Source organism: Danio rerio, chromosome 12 (genome assembly GCF_049306965.1).
Source record: "Danio rerio strain Tuebingen ecotype United States chromosome 12, GRCz12tu, whole genome shotgun sequence".
In the NCBI taxonomy this organism is placed as follows: Eukaryota; Metazoa; Chordata; class Actinopteri; order Cypriniformes; family Danionidae; genus Danio; species Danio rerio.
The window spans coordinates 31,652,189-31,668,952 of record NC_133187.1 but is presented as its reverse complement, the minus strand read 5'-3'; the positions used below and the strand labels follow the sequence as shown (position 1 = coordinate 31,668,952).

The following is a 16,764-nucleotide window of genomic DNA, read 5'->3' as shown; positions in this document are numbered from 1 at the left end:
CTCCATTGAAAACACTGGGGTAAAATAAAGTGTCATATATTGAAATGGAATTTATTGCAGTGCTTCTTGTCCAGTCTGAAACCCACTTTATATCTATTTATCAACCAGACAGCGAAGATCATTGAAATCAGACCTTAAATGTGGCAATTTTATAATGGAATTTATCATTTAATTTCTGGCTGAAATTAAAAGTCTGTGTGCACATACCCTATTGAAAATTTAGTAGAACATTTTTCTTTTAGAACCTGATTATTAGATTGTTTTTATTATTTATTCAATGTATAGCAACAATATTTTAGGAAAAAAATTATATTTGTATAATGTTTTTAATATTAATATCAACATTTTATGTTATAATATATAATATTAATAACATTTGATTAATGTTATTAATATTAACATTAACATTTAATATTAACATTTGCAATATGTCTGTATATATAGTTATAAAATTATATAAAGAGTGGCAATACCTGATAAAAGAGAAAAAGTGAGCAAAAAAGTGCGTGAAATAAAATTTTTATAAAAAAATTAATGAAATTACACCGACAGTATATGTTTACAGTTAAGAATTAAAATAATTGGAAGTAAAATAAAAATGCAATATATAAATATGTAGGGGACGTTCACACATCGTATTCACCTTAACCTCCATTTGCATTACACTGTAATCACATTTCAGGGTTGTGATAACCAGACTTGTAATAAGGTTTGAAAGTGGGCATTTTTTGAAATGAATACTAATATTGTCTCGGTTTAAACTTAAAATGCTATTTTGTGAAAGGTCATGTGCATGCATTTTACATGTTCAGTCTATAGGAATGTTCAAGTACTTGACAAACAAAACAACCATGCTGTACTACAGGACCTGCATTTGCACAGGTGCATAGTGTTTCTTTATATCGTGACATCAACTACTGGCCTGAGATTTATAATGTATGTTTAATACATGTTTAATATGTTTAATGTTTTTTTTATGGTGGTTTATGTGAACAGGGATTGTTTTCATCTGCACACAAAACTCAAAAGAATGCAAAGGAAACATTTGCATTTTGGTACATGATTTTTTTACACAGTATATCACAACAACATTAGCCACAGACAAATTGTCCCACTTGATTTGATTTTGATTTATGTAATTCAAACAGAAATATCATACATAAAACTGCTCCACTTGTAAACCTATGTGATAAATAACGCATTTACACACCCTCAACTACTGAAAATTTATGAGTTTCTTTCTTTGTTGAATAGATTACATTTTGGAAAGCATTGTAATTCATTAGCCACTAAGATCCGTAGTGAGAAATAAATGAAAGTCAGTGGCAGCCTAACATTGACTTTCAACATTTTTTCAAAATATAATTTGTGTTCACCAGAAAATATAGAAACTTATATAGGTTTGCTATTTATGCACATACTTCGAAGGTTATCACTCGATTAAATGGACATTATCAGTGGTTATTAGCTGATAAATATGGGCCTGTAGGGGCCTTCTGCGCCTACTAGTAGTTAGAAGGCTGTTATCATCCATCTACATGCTTAATCAGCTATACTAATAGAGAAGACTCCAGATCCAGATCTGTTTTTACTAACTGTAAGGATTGGGTTTAGGGTTGGGTAAGGGTACACTTTAATAAAATGCAATTAATGGGAAATTTAATAAATAATATAATTATTCTTATTAACTTCTGGCCACGAATGCAATCTGTAGCTGATTAACCATATAGATGAATGATAACAGCCTTCTGAGCCTACTAGTAGGCGCAGAAGGCCCCTACTGGCTCATATCTTCAATCACGTGATAACATTCGAATTAGCTGATTTATAGCAGGTTGACTTAATGACAAATTTGCACCTTTTGCTTTAAATATCCCTTTCATGGTATTATAAACTTACATTTTCTAACCCAAATTTAGGTTGATGCATTGATCTGCAATGTATTTTTCTAGATTTCCCAGAAGGTTGTACTGTTCTTCCACTTCACTTCACCGTGACCGTCACCAGACCCCGGCTAGTCACTCAGTCTGCTCAGGTACTGGCTGACATAGACAGAATGAGCTGTCACAGCTGACTAATGCCCATAAAGACACTCAGGGGAGAGGTATGGATAACTCTGCGCAGATCTGCATGTGTATGTGTGTTTTTCCAGACTGCTGATGGGAGACGCTCGTAACATCATGCCATGCATCAGAGGCAGTGATGGATAAGCCTGGCTTGTTTTTGCATTTTCCATGTCACTGTCTTCAGGAAATCAATTCAATACCAAGCTCAAAAGTAAGTTGCCGGTCAAACCCATGATAACATTTGAATTTGTGATCTGCTGAAGTGATGACAGCATGGGGGGAAAAAAAATAAAAATAATATATATATATATATATATATATATATATATATATATATATATATATATATATATATATATATATATATATATATATATATATATATATTTTTTTTTTTTTTTTATAACAGATCCTATCCTTCAATGAGCTCCTGAGATTCCTGTGGAATCGATCTTTCATTCTATGTTGAGTGCGCTGATTGGTTGGAACCAAGTATTTCTCATGAACTAATGCTGAAAACTTAATGACGTCACTTTGTACCCGACATCCAATCTCCATGCAGAATTTTGCACAATGATCTCATGGCTGTGACGCAGCTTCAAAATTTCTTTTTAAACCAGAATTTGCTCTAAACAACACAAAAACAACCAATTTGACTTGTTAGCTAAATATATGTGTCCTAATTGTATTTTTAGCAACGTGTGACATATATACATTATGACTGTCTACGTCTCAGAAAATGTGTTTTGGTGTTTAGTGACCCATTAAACCAGGCCTATTCAATTAGTTTGTCAAGGGGGCCAGTTCATTAAAAGCATTCCAAATGAGGGGCCAGAGAGATATAACTTCCAATATGAGTGATGACACAACAGCATCAAGCAGTAAGAGCATTTTTCTACATTAAAATGCTAATATATTGTATTTTAAAAATAACAAAATATCAGTGCATTGTACAACAGGCTTTTCTTTTTCTTTTTATACAGACATTCAAATGTGTTTCAAAAGCAGTCCATTGCTTAAGTAAGCTTCTTCTACATTCAGACACATTCATATGTTATGTTTTGAACTTCATAACAATTAAGGATGCAACAACTATAGATTTTGGTTGTATGATTATATAGTCTGAAGAGTAATCATGGTTTCACGATTATCACGTCTAATGTAAATTTAAGCTTTATATTAGGTAAGAATTTAAATGAACTTGTTATCTGTGTTCATACATGCATAATCATTTTAATAATTTGTAGTAATTTGTATAAAATATCTTTGGTTTACACTGCACTGAAAGCCACACACAACTCTCACTGATACGGTGTAAGAAGTTTTCTACTGGGTGCGCCTTTATACTGGCATATACAGTACACAAGTATACTTCTATATTGGCATTTTCTTACATTGGAAATAACGAACTTGCGCATGGAAAAGATGTGATATGTGAATGGCCTGCTGCAAGTTAATCCAGTGTGCATGCGTATTAGCCTTGGTGTATTAGCTCGGACTTTAAACTAGCGCACAGGTTGCATAACTTTGTTTAGTTGCAGCAGTTTCTTTCCGTGCAACAGAAACGCAGTGTTGAGAAGCCTTTACGATTAAGTATCCAAATGTTTTTGGTTGCTTGCGCCACTTGCTTAATATCAGGTGCTCACACTCTGTGCAGCCTTCAACTGCAGCTCATGCTGTATTGAACAGAAGCACATCACTTCATAACTATAGCAGCCATTTTTTGACTGAACTAAGTTTATTTTTAATGTCTTAGTCACACTATTTGAAGGGCCGGAACAAATTGCCTCGAGTGCCAAGTTCAGCCTGCAGGCCGCCAATTGAATAGCCCTGCTTTAAACTAAAGTTTTGTGGTCTGTCCAGGTCTGAAAACAGAACATGTTAGTTCATCAGTCTTGAGTCTAGCGTTGTTGATTGACAGCTAATCGTGGAGGCCGGAATTCACATAAAAAAACTATTAATTTTATCCACTGCCACATCCATATCCCCCTGCAGCCCAAGACTGGTTACTCACTGAAGCTAAGCAGGGCTGAGCCTGGTCAGTACCTGGATGGTAAACCACATGGGGAAACTAGGTTGCTGTTAAAAGTGGAGTTACAGAGGCCAGCAGGGGGCGCTCAACCTGCGGTCTGTGTAAATCCTAATGCCCTAGTAAAAGGTAAGGAGACATTATACTGTCAGTGGGTGCTGTCTTTCGGATGAGATGTTAAACCAAGGTCCTAACTCTCTGTGGTCATTAAAAATCCCATGGCCCTTCTCGTAAAGAGTAGGGGTGTGACTGGTGTCCTGGCCTAATCCCTCAATCGGCCCGTACGATCATGGCCTCTTAGTCATCCCCATCCATCGAATATGCTCTATCACTGTCTCTCCACTCCACCAACAGCTGGTGTGTGCACTGGCGCTGTTGTCCTGTAGCTGCCATCACATCATCTAGGTGGATCCTGCACACTGGTGGTGGTGTGGAGAGACCCCCTCATGATTGTGATGCGCTTTGGGTGTATGGCCATACACAATAAATGCGCTATATAAAAACACATTACATTACATTACACTGCTCTGGGTTTATGAAAAGGATGAAGTTGTGTTTACCCAGCCTTTCTGCTTACTTGCTGTCTGCATTGTAAGTTCTATAAGAGCAGTTTTTCAAAAAAAAAAAAAAAAACTTTTATAGATAATTGCCAATGTTATTCTGCTACGCCTGGTTAGTCTGACTGTTTGGCTTGTCAGATAAAATGCCGAACAATGACGGGGGACACACAACATTGGCATAATGATTGCCCAGATTGCTTTTCAATCAGACTGCTTTTGAATGGTCAGTTATAGCTAGCAGCATAATTTCTGTCTTGTCCAAACTTATACATAACCTGTTGGTAGAACTCATAAAATGTGTATTTTTGAGACAGCATGGAGAATGTACAAATAAAAAAGACATCATCCATCCATTTCCATCCGCCTCAAACTCCAGACTCCTCCTTTGCAAATTTTTCAGCAGATCTCATCCTCTGATGATTGCTTGAGACGTGCCATTTCCGTATGGATGAATCTGTCAATATCAGTCGTATAAGTCAATGGTGGGGGAGTGGTGGAGTGTGTATCCGGTGCGGTTGTATATCTCTGTGTGTGTCAGTGGATGAGTGCTGTGAGAGATGCCTCGTGCCTTTATTGCTTTTAGTTGGCAGGAAATGCCCAGTGTAAATCAAGGTGTCTGGCACTAACATTAAGAGATATTAATGAGCGAGCGGCCTGTTGGTAATACAGGAGGTGAGAGAGAGAATGAGCGATGCTTAGGGATAAATCATTCATCCTTATGATGCCTGTAACACCAGGACCTGCAAGGAGGAGGAGTTTTACTAACGCTGATGCAGGCTTCTCAGAGACGCTTTGTTTTGAAGAGAATAGTTTTATTTATTTATTTAATATATATCTAAATGTTATGTTGTATGGGATTCAATGCAAGCAATATACAATGAGTACGGAAAGTATTCAGACCCCCTTACATCTTTAACTTTTTGTTATATTGCAGGCATTTGCTAAAATTAAAAGCAGGACCTAATTAAAGGTGTAGAAATTGTCAACGATGATCAGAAGAAATGCACTGCACCTAAGGTAAATATATACGTGTCACAGCAGGGTGTCTGAATACACTATCTGACAAAATTCTTGTTGCCTATCCAAGTTTTAGGAACAACAAACAATAACTTGACTTCTAGTTGATGATTCGGTGTCAGAAGAGGCTTATATAAAAAGCAAAGTCCTCTAGATTACGCTTATTTTACCTTAATAAAACATGATATGGCCTTGATTTTTAATTAGGACAGTAAGGTCTGACTTTGCTTAGACAAAAGTCTTGTCACTTAATAGAAATAATGTACAGTATAGAATATTAAGTTATAAAGGAGCTGGCATGACTGCATCCATACATCTCTGCAATGACTCAAACAACTTATTAATAAAGTCATCAGGAATGTCAGAGAAAGTATTCTTGTGACTCCCAGACTAGTTCATTAAGATTCCTTGGATTCATCTTCAATCCCTCCTTCATTTTACCCTAGACTGGTGACTGGGCTGGCCAATCTTGGAGCACCTTGACCCTCTTTGCTTTCAAGAACTTTGATGTGGAGGTTGTAGTATGAGAATCAATGCTATCCCGCTGAAGAATTTGCTCTCTCCTGTGATTTTTAATGTAATGGGCAACACAAATGTCTCGATACCTCAGGCTGTTGATGTTGCCATCCACTCTGCAGATCTCTCGCACACCCCCATACTTAATGTAACCCTAAACCATGATTTTTCCTTCACCAAACTTGACTGATCACTGTAAGAATCTTGAGTCCATGTGGCTTTCAATATAAAAAAATTTCTCACAACAAGAAGGTCACTGGTTTAAATCCCGACTGGGCCAGTTTGCGTGTTCTCCCATAGTTCACGTGGGTTTCCTCTAGAAGCTTCAGTTTCCCCTACTGGAGGGGTGTCCTAACTCGGTCCTGGAGGGCCGGTGTCTTGCACAGTTTTGCTCCAACTTCCTTTAACACACCTGGAAAGAGTGATTAGCTGGTTCAATAGACTGATTTCACGCGGCTGCCATTTTCAAAAGTGAAATCAAGGCTGCGGTGGGAAGAAACCCGGAAGTATCATTGGGAGTTACATAGGAATGTTGTGTGACTGGCTATATGGGACCCGACCAGATTTCTGCGGCGCGGGAATAAATTTCCGAATAAATCGCGGGAGCGGTCGGTAACGGGTTTAATTTGGGACGGGAGCGGGCTGTCTAGCAATATCACGGATATTGCTATGCGAATGAGAGAGAGAGAGAGAGAGCTTTTCCTGTGTGTGTGCTTGGTGCTTGTGTGTGTGTGTATGTTAGTGTGCGCGCGCGCGAATGAGAGAGAGAGAGCCAGTCCGGCTAGATTCTCGCCTGCCGGAGACTTACCACTCGGCCCGGCTCCGGCTGCCGGACTTGGGCCGGATGCTTGTGGACTCACTGCCCGATTCCGGCCCGAATCAATTGGGCCAGATGCGGCGGCCGTAAGCAAGCCGACGCTGCCGCATCCGCGCCGGAATCGGCCAAAGAGAAATGTGCGCTGCGGCCTGGAGCTGGCGCGACTCAGTATTTATATACTTTTATATAAAACCTTTTGGTGTTACATTGGTACTTGATACATGGTATTACAAGCCTTTGAGTTGATATAACAGCAAACCCCTGTGTGTCTGCTTGGTGCTTGTGTGCGTGTTAGTGCGCGCGCGTATGAGAGAGAGAGAGCTTTGTCTGTGTGTGTGTGCGCTTGGTGCTGTGTGTGTGTGTTTATACAGACAGCTTGGCTGTCTGGACTGTATAGCTGGGTGATTTCGGTTTTGTTAATTCTTAATATAAGCGGGAGCGGTCGGGTTCGGGCTAAAACCTGGCGGGTGCGGGCGGGAGCGGGACTCAAAATTTAGTCCCGCGCAGATCTCTACTATATATCTTATCAGCGAAGATAAAGTGACACAAATTTATCATTTCACCGCCTTCCGGGTGACCCGAAGGTCCGTTCTGAATGAATGGTGAATGTAAAAAGGGATATCAGAGCTCATTTTCAGCTAAGTTAAGGTAAATGGCACTAGTTAGCTAACGTTTTCTTTCCTAAACAAACGTTTTTGATGCTATTCATCAAACTCGAGTTAATAAACTGATTCTTTCACTATATTAGACTTGTCACGATACTGAACAGAACTGCTTGTGATTGGCCGAGAAGGTCATCAGTTCACCCACCACTGTATACTGAGCACAAACACAGACGAGCCAAGCGATCTGCTTGATGACTCGACTGATCTTGACGGCTGCTTCGCGCTCCAGTCCGTGTATCTGTGCTTGCACTGGGTGAAGAGCTGTAAACTGAGTGCAAACCAAACACAGATACACGGAGACTGAAGCGCGAAGCCATGAAGATCAGTCGAGTCATCCGCGCTCAGCTGCGCTTCTATGTTAGCGGGAAATAGCCGGGTTTAAAACTTCAGTACCGGGACAACACTATTACAGACAACACGAGGGTGTGCTGCAGAGGACTGCAGTGTTTATCACTCACCAGGTTACAAGCAGGAAAGCGTCCTCACGGTGTTTAACTAGTGCCATGAGCAGGACACTTAAGCGTATCACTGAGATTGTGATCTTGTTTGATGCTAAATTGCTTTTAATAGTTTAAAATAAACTTACTGAATAATATTAAAGTGATGGTTACACCATTTCTGCATTTTGAAATCTCTGCAACAGCTGGAGGTTTATAGTACACGGCATGTTACTGCAATGTTTACAGTGCTGGACCTATACTTCCGGGTTTCTTCCCACCGCAGCCTCGCTTTGATTCTTTAAAATGGCGGCCGCGTGAAATAAGCGTATTGTGTTTAATTGGGGTTGGAACTAAAAATATGCAGGACATGGGCCCTCCAGGACCAAGTTTGGACACCCCTGACTACAGTCTAGAGACAAGCAGTCTTGAATGGCTGTATTATGACTGAAGGCTGCAGTGAAAGAATGTGTGTGTGAATGTGAGAGTGTACAGGTGTTTCCCAATACTGGGTTGCATCCGATGTGTAAAGCATATGTCAGAAAGGTTGGTGGTTTATTCCACCATGGCAGCCTGTGATAAATCAGGGACTAAGACAAAGGAAAGTGAATTAATGCACCTACAGTTAAAGTCAGAATTATTTGCCCCCCTGTTTATTTTTTCCCTCAATTTCTGTTTAAAGGAGAGACGATTTTTTCACTCATTTCTAAATATAATAGTTTTAATAACTAATTTCTAATAACTGATTTATTTTATCTTTGCCATGATGACAGTAAATAATATTTGATTAGATATTTTTCAATAAACTTCTATAAAAGTGACATTTAAAGGCTTAACTAGGTTAATTAGGTTAACTAGGCAGGTTAGGGTAAGTAGGCAAGTTATTGTATAATTATGGTTTGCTCTGTACAATCGAAAAAAATGCTTAAAGGGGCTTATAATTTTGACCTTAAAATGGCTTTAAAAAAATTATAAACTGCTTTTATTCCAGGCGAACTAAAACAAATAGAACTTTCTCCAGAAGGAAAAATATTATCAGAGATACTGTGAAATTTTTCTTGCTCTGTTAAACATCATTTGAGAAATATTTTTAAAAGAAAAAAAAAATTTAAGCGGAGCTAATGATTATGACTTAAACTGTATAGTGCATGTCTTGGGACTTTGTGGAAAACCAGAGGAGCCGGAGGAAACCTATGCAAACATAAGGAGAACATGCAATCTTCACACAGAAATGCCAACTGCCTCAGCCGGGACTCAAACCAGCAACCTTCTTGCTGTGAGGTGAAAAACACAGAGCCATCATGCTGCCTCCCATGTGACTTGGTTTATAACCTTGTAACATTCATTTTGGTGAGGTTGAATTGAACTCAAAGTGTAGCATAAATGCTTAGATATGTGTTGCAGGTTTACAACCGTTGCCTTAAGAAATGGCTTTTCCTGTGTGATGTTCTTGACAGTTTTGTCAGTTTAGTCTCATGGTGCTTTCAGAAGTAAAATATTCTTATGACATGCAGATAATCGATGTTTTCCTTACAATATTTGCTTTCTCTCAGGAAAGCTCTTTTACTTCTGAGCAATAGAATGTCATGTTCGTGTGACTCTTTGCGGTCTTTTGTTCCGCTTGGTTTTTCCTGTGGCTGGTTTCAAGGCCTTTTTATTTGAACTTCTTAAATAATCAGCAGACACAACCCCTTTATGAAATTGTACGTCTCAAAATCCTGCTGACCCTGCAGAAGGCATGAATACTCCCTCTGAATTGTCACCCTCATGGCATTATTTCCCTTCTGATGTCGGGTAATTTTTTCGGCTTGATTGCAAATTACACAGACAGAGCTCATCTGGTCACAAAGCTGATGCTTGTCTTTCGTTATTCAAGACCCCTTAAAAGAAAGCAGGGCACATGGCACTGCAGAAACCAGACATTATGCCTAATTGCCTTTGGTAATAACAAAGAGCCTCCTATCTTCGTCTTCCCCTCAGCTGTCTTATGAGTCACGTCCCTGTCCCATCTCTGTGTCTCCACTTCCGTCTTTGCTTTGCTTTCAAGCTATGAAGTGGCCCATGAATAATCGTCATGTACAGCATGTCGAGTGCATGCCGGGTATAGGGCTACCCTTTCACCTTTCAACCCTTACATACGAAATTCTTGACGAATGGACCACAGTAACCATAGACTTTAGAGTATAATCTGCAGTTTTGAGGTTGGAGTTCAGAGATCTCAAATGACCAGAGCATACATCTTAGGTTATAGTATGAAATCCATTAGTAGCTAATTAGTTGTGGTCAGTAAAGTCACAATACTGTAGCTTTTATGTTTGTTTCAGTTAGAAATTATTCATTCTAATTGATAGATCTGAAAATTCAGACCAGACAACAGTTTTCCAATCTTTTCTTGACCAATTTTGGTGAGCCTGTGTGAATTGTTGCCTCAGTTTACTGCTCATAGCTGACAGGAGTGGCACCCGGTGTGGTCTTCTTCTGCTGTTGCCCATCCGTCTCAAGGTTTGACATGCCATGCTTTCAGAGATGCTCTTCTGTATACCTTGGTTGTAACGAGGGTTTATTTGAGTTATTATTGCCTTTCTTTCAGCCCGAACCAGTCTGGCTATTCTCCTCTGGCATCAACAAGGCATTTGCACCCACAGATCTTTCGCACTGGATATTTTCTCTTTTTGGACCATTCTCTGTAAACTCTAGAGATGATTGTGCAAAGTCACTTAAATCACCTTTCTTTCCCATTCTAATGCTCGGTTTGAACTGCAGCTGATCATCTTGACCATGTCTACATGCCTAAATTCAATGAGTTGCTGCCATGTGATTAGCTGATTAGAAATTTGCAAGCAGTTAGACAGGTGTACCTAATAAAGTGGCCAGTGAGTGTATGTACAGTAACAAGCTTCAGATTAGGTAGCATTGTCTGATGGGCACACAGCATAAATATAAAATTCAAGATATGCATACCAATTAAGCCTCCTTGTTTATTTTCTTTCTAAAGTAGGATTCATATTCACCTACATTTATTATTTAGAAAAAGATGTAGGTCGTGTAAAGCCACACTGCCTATTTTTATCAAGGGGAGATACTTTTTATCAAGGGAAGATACTGTCCTACACACTAGCAAAGACTAAGAAGTTAGAAATTACACAATGACCATTTGTGACTATGTTCAATAAGAGGAGTTCATTTTGTGCAGAAGTTATTAAACAGTTTTTACATCTTTGCACATGCAAAACCTGTGTCAGTTTTCAATCTTTACATGTCCTGTAATTTAGACTAGACATGGTTAAAGTCAGTCCTTAATCTGAATGAAATTTTAGTTTGATCTGGGCCATTAATTATGATATGACTTACTTTATTACATTATAATACTAATCCATTTACAAATGAATCATTTTCAAAATAAATTGAATCTGAATTGAAATCAGGGGTGTCATGTAGCACAGTGGGTAGCATGATCACCTCACAGCAAGAAGGTCGCTGGTTCGAGCCTAGGCCCGGTCAGTTGGCATATCTGTGTGGAGTTTGCTTGTTCTCCTCAGGATTGTGTAGGTTTGCTCCGTGTGCTTCGGTTTCCCCCATAAGTCCAAAGACATGCGTTACTGGGGAATTAGGTACGCCAGATTGTCTGTGGTGTATGTGTGTGAATGAGTGTGTATAGATGTTTCCTATTGATGGGATGCAGCTGGAAGGACATCCGCTGTGTAAAACATATGTAGGATAAGTTATAATAGGATAAGTAGGGGTTCATTCCACTGTGGCGGCCCCAGAATAATAAAGGGACTAAGCTGAAAAGAAAATGAATTGAAATCAGCAGGGGGCATGGCGGCTTAGTGGTTAGCACTGCCACCTCACATCAAGAAGGTTGCTGGGGTTCAGTCCCGGCTGGGCCAGTTGGCATTTCTTTGTGGAGTTTGCTCTTGGAGTTGTTCTCCCCATGTTTGCATGGTTTTCCTTTGGGTGCTCTGGTTTCCTCCACAATTCTAAGACATGGTGAATTGGATGAACAAAATTGGCCATAGTGTTTTCCAGTACTAGGTTGCGGCTGTGCATCCGCTGTGTAAAAAATATACTGGAGTAGTTGGCGGTTCATTCCGCTGTGGCGACCCCTGACATTAAAGGTACTAAGCCAAAGGAAAATAAATGAATGATTGAAATCAGCTGAAGTTGCGTAAAGTTCAACCAAAAATGAAAATCTCTTATATTTTACTCACAAATTGGTTTCAAACCTTTATGAGTTTCTTTTTTCTCCTGTTAATACAAATAGAAGATGCTCATAATATTGTAAACTGGTAGTCATCGACTTCCATTTTGATTGTACTGTGTACATGTATGTTAATGGAGACTGGTTTCCAAAAATATTTTAAAATATTTATTTTTTGTTTAACAGAAAAATAATAACAATAAAGGTTTGGAACCAATTGAGGGTGAGTATAAGATAGGAGTAGAGTGAGTGTAGTACTTATATTTTTACAGTTGCCTAATAATACATTTAACATTAATTATTAAATGATTCATTTTAAGCGAGCATTAGATGGAAAGTTAAATCTAAATGGCTAATAAAGGTTACTTTGGTTTCCTCCGGGTGCTCTGGTTTTCCCTATGCCTACCCCCTTTCCTAAATCCAACCAAAGTGTTTTAAAAAGCAATGCAGAGAAAGAAAAGCCCCCTGATTTTTACAACACTTTCAGATTTTACCACATTCTCACCCTGTTATTTACTTGTTTATTTTATTTTTTAGCCTTTGTCTTACCTGCTTTCTGGAATAGCTCGTCCTCCGAGTCGAACCACGTTGTCGCGGTCAACTCGCTTTGTGTCTGAAGTCCGCTGATGTGCATTGTCGAGCTACCTGACAAACTGGTAACATTACAGCGGAAAAGCCATTCATACGAAGGTAAGGGGTCAGCTGGTAAGCGAGAAAAAGAATGTGTTATACCACCCCGTAGCATTCATTTTAAAGACGAAATGCAGCCATACAGAGCTCTGCCTATATAATTTGTGATCTCCAGAAATGTATATATGGCTTTCAGAATGAGCCTATGTTGTGTGGTATAAGTAAATTGAATAAACTAAGCTGGCCATAATGTATGTGAATGAATGTGCATGGGTGTTTCCCTGTACTGGGTTGCGGCTGGAAGGGCATCTGCTGCATAAAAATAGTGCAAGAATTGTTGACAGTTTATTTCGCTTTTGCAAGCCCTGATAAAAAAGGGACTAAGCCAAAGGAAAATAAATGAATGAATGGTTAATACCAATCAATAAGTCCTATAAGCTGTAATGCCATTAGTCAGCACCTGGTTAATTTAGATAGTGTATTGTGACTGAATAAGAGTAGTGGATGGCCTTTGTGCTGTAACTATTTAGTGAATTCACTCCTCTTCACTCTTCACAGTTTTTCCACTGGAGAGTAAAACTCTGGCCTTAAATCTTGTCATTATCAATGAGTCAAATCACTAACCTGCTGTATTACCAGTGGCCTTCAGTAGCTTTGAAGGAAATCAATAACAAACAGCGCCCGAGATTCTGACATTTACCACAAAAAAGATAAAAAGTGCAGTCGTAAGTTTAGAAGTGGCACTTTTGCAGAATGGTAAAAGAGTTTTGCAATGATGTTCTCCTGGGGAGGAAAAAAAGAGCAACATCGCCAGGCCCCAAGGTCAAGGGTGAGGTAATTAGATACCAGTTCCTCTCTGAGAGCAGACAGTACACACTGATTACATTGTTCACTGTCTTCTGTGCGTCTCTTATTTGAGGGACACAATTATTTCACTCTTTCATCGAGGTTTGCATGCGGCTGTGCTTGTTGTGTATTTGAAGGTATTTTTAATCAGCCTGGCTTTTCTTATTCCAAATTTATCTGAAACAGACCAGACACCCAGCTCATAAAAATTGTTCATTTATTTGATACCGTGTCATTTGCTTTTCATTCCTGCTTCGCAGCTCATATTGTGCTTGATGCAAATCTGCGATGCTCTGCAATTACAATGGCACGCTGTGATCCTTTTCTTTCCAAACAGACTCCGCTCGAGCGATTATTAAATCTCGCCTCTCAACGTTTCTTGTTTCCCACTGTGCAAATTTCTCATAAATTCACATTTTCCCCCCTCAATGTGACACTGTTAATAAATCCTCAGCCGGTCTTTCGGACACATGTTCAATCATCGTGTCTGGAGCCGGTGTTAAGAAACATCACGTCCTGGTACAGCATGTTAAGGGAGCGCTAGGTGAACTGGGTTGCGTCCTTGTGTGTGTTATTGTCCTGGGGAGAGTGGACTGATGTGATCCGACTGACAATCATGTCCCTATTATCGCTTAATCCTGCCAGCTCGGAGTGAAAGTTAATCCAGCCTGATAAGGTTGCTCAGAACAGTCAAACTGAGGCAGCCTGTATGTTGATGACAGCCAGGTAAACTGCTGCTGGCTTTCACACCGCTTCTGGTAGTCAGGTTTTGCCATTTACAGGATTTATTAAAGGGTAAGTTGAGCCAAAAAGTACAATTCTGCCATTAATTACTCGCCTACATGTTGTTTCAATTCCCTGAGCTCTGAATGTTCATCTTCAGAACATATTTAAGTTGGTTTTGAGATGAAATCTGGGAGCTCTCTGATCCATGGATAACAACAGTTGTTGCTGTCTATAATAACTAATTAATACAGCTGAAGTCAGAATTATTAGCCCCATTGTTTATTTTTCTCCCCTAATTTTTGTTTAACAGAGAGATTTTTTCAACACATTTCTAAACATAATATATTTTCTAATAACTGATTTAATTTATCTTTGCCATGATGACAGTTGTTTTGATTTTAAATAATATTTGACTAGATATTTTTCAAGACACTTTTATACACTTTAAAGTGATATTTAAAGGCTTAACTAGGTTAATTAGGTTAACTAGGCAGGTTAGGGTAATTAGGCAAGTTATTGTATAATAGTGGCTTGTTCTGTAGACCAGTGGTTCTCAAAGTGGGGGTCAAGATCCACAAAGTGGTTGCAGGACATTGAACGGGAGTCGCCTGGTGATTTCCAAAAATCTATTTATTTTTATTAAACTATAAGAATTAACATATTTTATCCAAAACCTACTGAGGAGAAAAAAAAGTTGTTTATACTTACTATATACAAGTTACTATAGTAGCTTATAGTTCTATTGGACCTTGGGTTATTACATTATATTTAAGACACAGCAATAGCGTCAGATGCAGCAGATTGATTTTATAATACCAGGTTAAACTTTCTGACACATTTACAGCACTGGCATACATAAAAAAAAAAAAAACAAGAATAGACTTGGGTCTATTGGTCTGTGTGTGCACTATTGCATGCAAGATTTCTGTATTTATAAACACCTCAGAGGATATTGGGGATGGTGAGTCACTGACAATGTTATTTTGGGGGTCGCGGGCTGAAAAGTGAACCCCTGCTGTAGACTGTCGCAAAAATATATAGCTTAAAGGGGCTAATAATTTTTTACCTTAAAATGTTGTTTGAAATATTAAAAACTGCTTTTATTCTAGCCAAAATAAAACAAATAAGACTTTCTCCAGAAGTAAAAATATTAGCAGACATACTCTGAAGATTTCTTTGCTCTGTTAAACATCATTCGAAAAATATTTAAAAAAGAAATAGAAAGGGAGGCTAATAATTCTCACTTCAACTGTATATTTAGTTAACATTAACAAAGATTAAGTGAAATGAATTGTACATCATTTATTGGTGTTATCTAATGAATTAACTAAGGTTAACTACAGTAATACAACCTTATTTTAATATGGTAATATTTTATGTAAAAACAGTATACAGCAACATTTGTCACCCTAAACCAACTCTCAAGTACATGCTGTCAGTTAATATTATTTGGCAATTAATTACAGAATAATCTGGACACCATAAAATAAAATGTAACCTTTAAATATTTTGGAATTATTTTTTTTATTATTTTTTATTGTTAGGTTATGTTAAGTAATATAGGGTGGGAGAAATAAGTATTCAACATGTCACCGTTTTTCACAGAAATATTTCTAAACGTGCAGTTGGCTTGAAATTTTCACCAGATGTTGGTAACAACCAAAGACATCCATATATCCAAAGAAAACAAATCGAATTAGTTTACAAATTAAAATGTGTAATCAGATTAAATGAAATGACAAAAGAAAAAGTATTAAACACATAAAGAAAGGGAGGCGTATGGCAGTGAAAGCCCAGACAGCAACTAAAATCTTTCTGTAGTTCTTCAGCAACCCTTTGGCCTTCGTCAGTTTAAATGAATTGCTGCTTCAGTGTAACATCTACACAAAGACGATGAAGATGAAACCAGGAGGGACATTTCAGAGACAATAAATCAAAACAGGCAAGGATACTCTCAAATGATTTCAGAGAAAGAAAATCAAGCTGCAGATTGACAAAGCCAATCCTGTGACTTGAACCCTAAAGAAAATACAATACAAAGATCAGATTTGATTGGCGAGACCCAAAGAACCGTCAGTATTTTTACACTCTGTTGAAGTCTGTGAAAAACTCACACCTAAGCAATGCTTGTGACTTTATACTCCACACAAGAGTCGTCTTTAAGCTGCCATCACCAAGAATTTTTTATGTTTGTATTGTTTAGGTTTTTAGCAAAATCTGGTTCAATTCCATGTCAACAGCTCCTTTAGAATAT

The 16,764-nt window shown here is 38.4% G+C and overlaps 1 long non-coding RNA gene across 1 annotated transcript in view; it reads left to right on the top strand.

Moving 5' to 3' along the window:
- Nucleotides 1-1,952: 1,952 nt before the first annotated feature.
- LOC141376818 (uncharacterized) overlaps nt 1,953-16,764 on the top strand; it is a 45,932-nt gene continuing 31,120 nt past the window's right edge. The window contains exons 1-3 of the long non-coding RNA XR_012388047.1: nt 1,953-2,035; nt 2,153-2,277; nt 12,846-12,998. This is a non-coding gene — a long non-coding RNA (uncharacterized lncRNA). The remainder of the gene's footprint in view (nt 2,036-2,152; nt 2,278-12,845; nt 12,999-16,764) is intronic.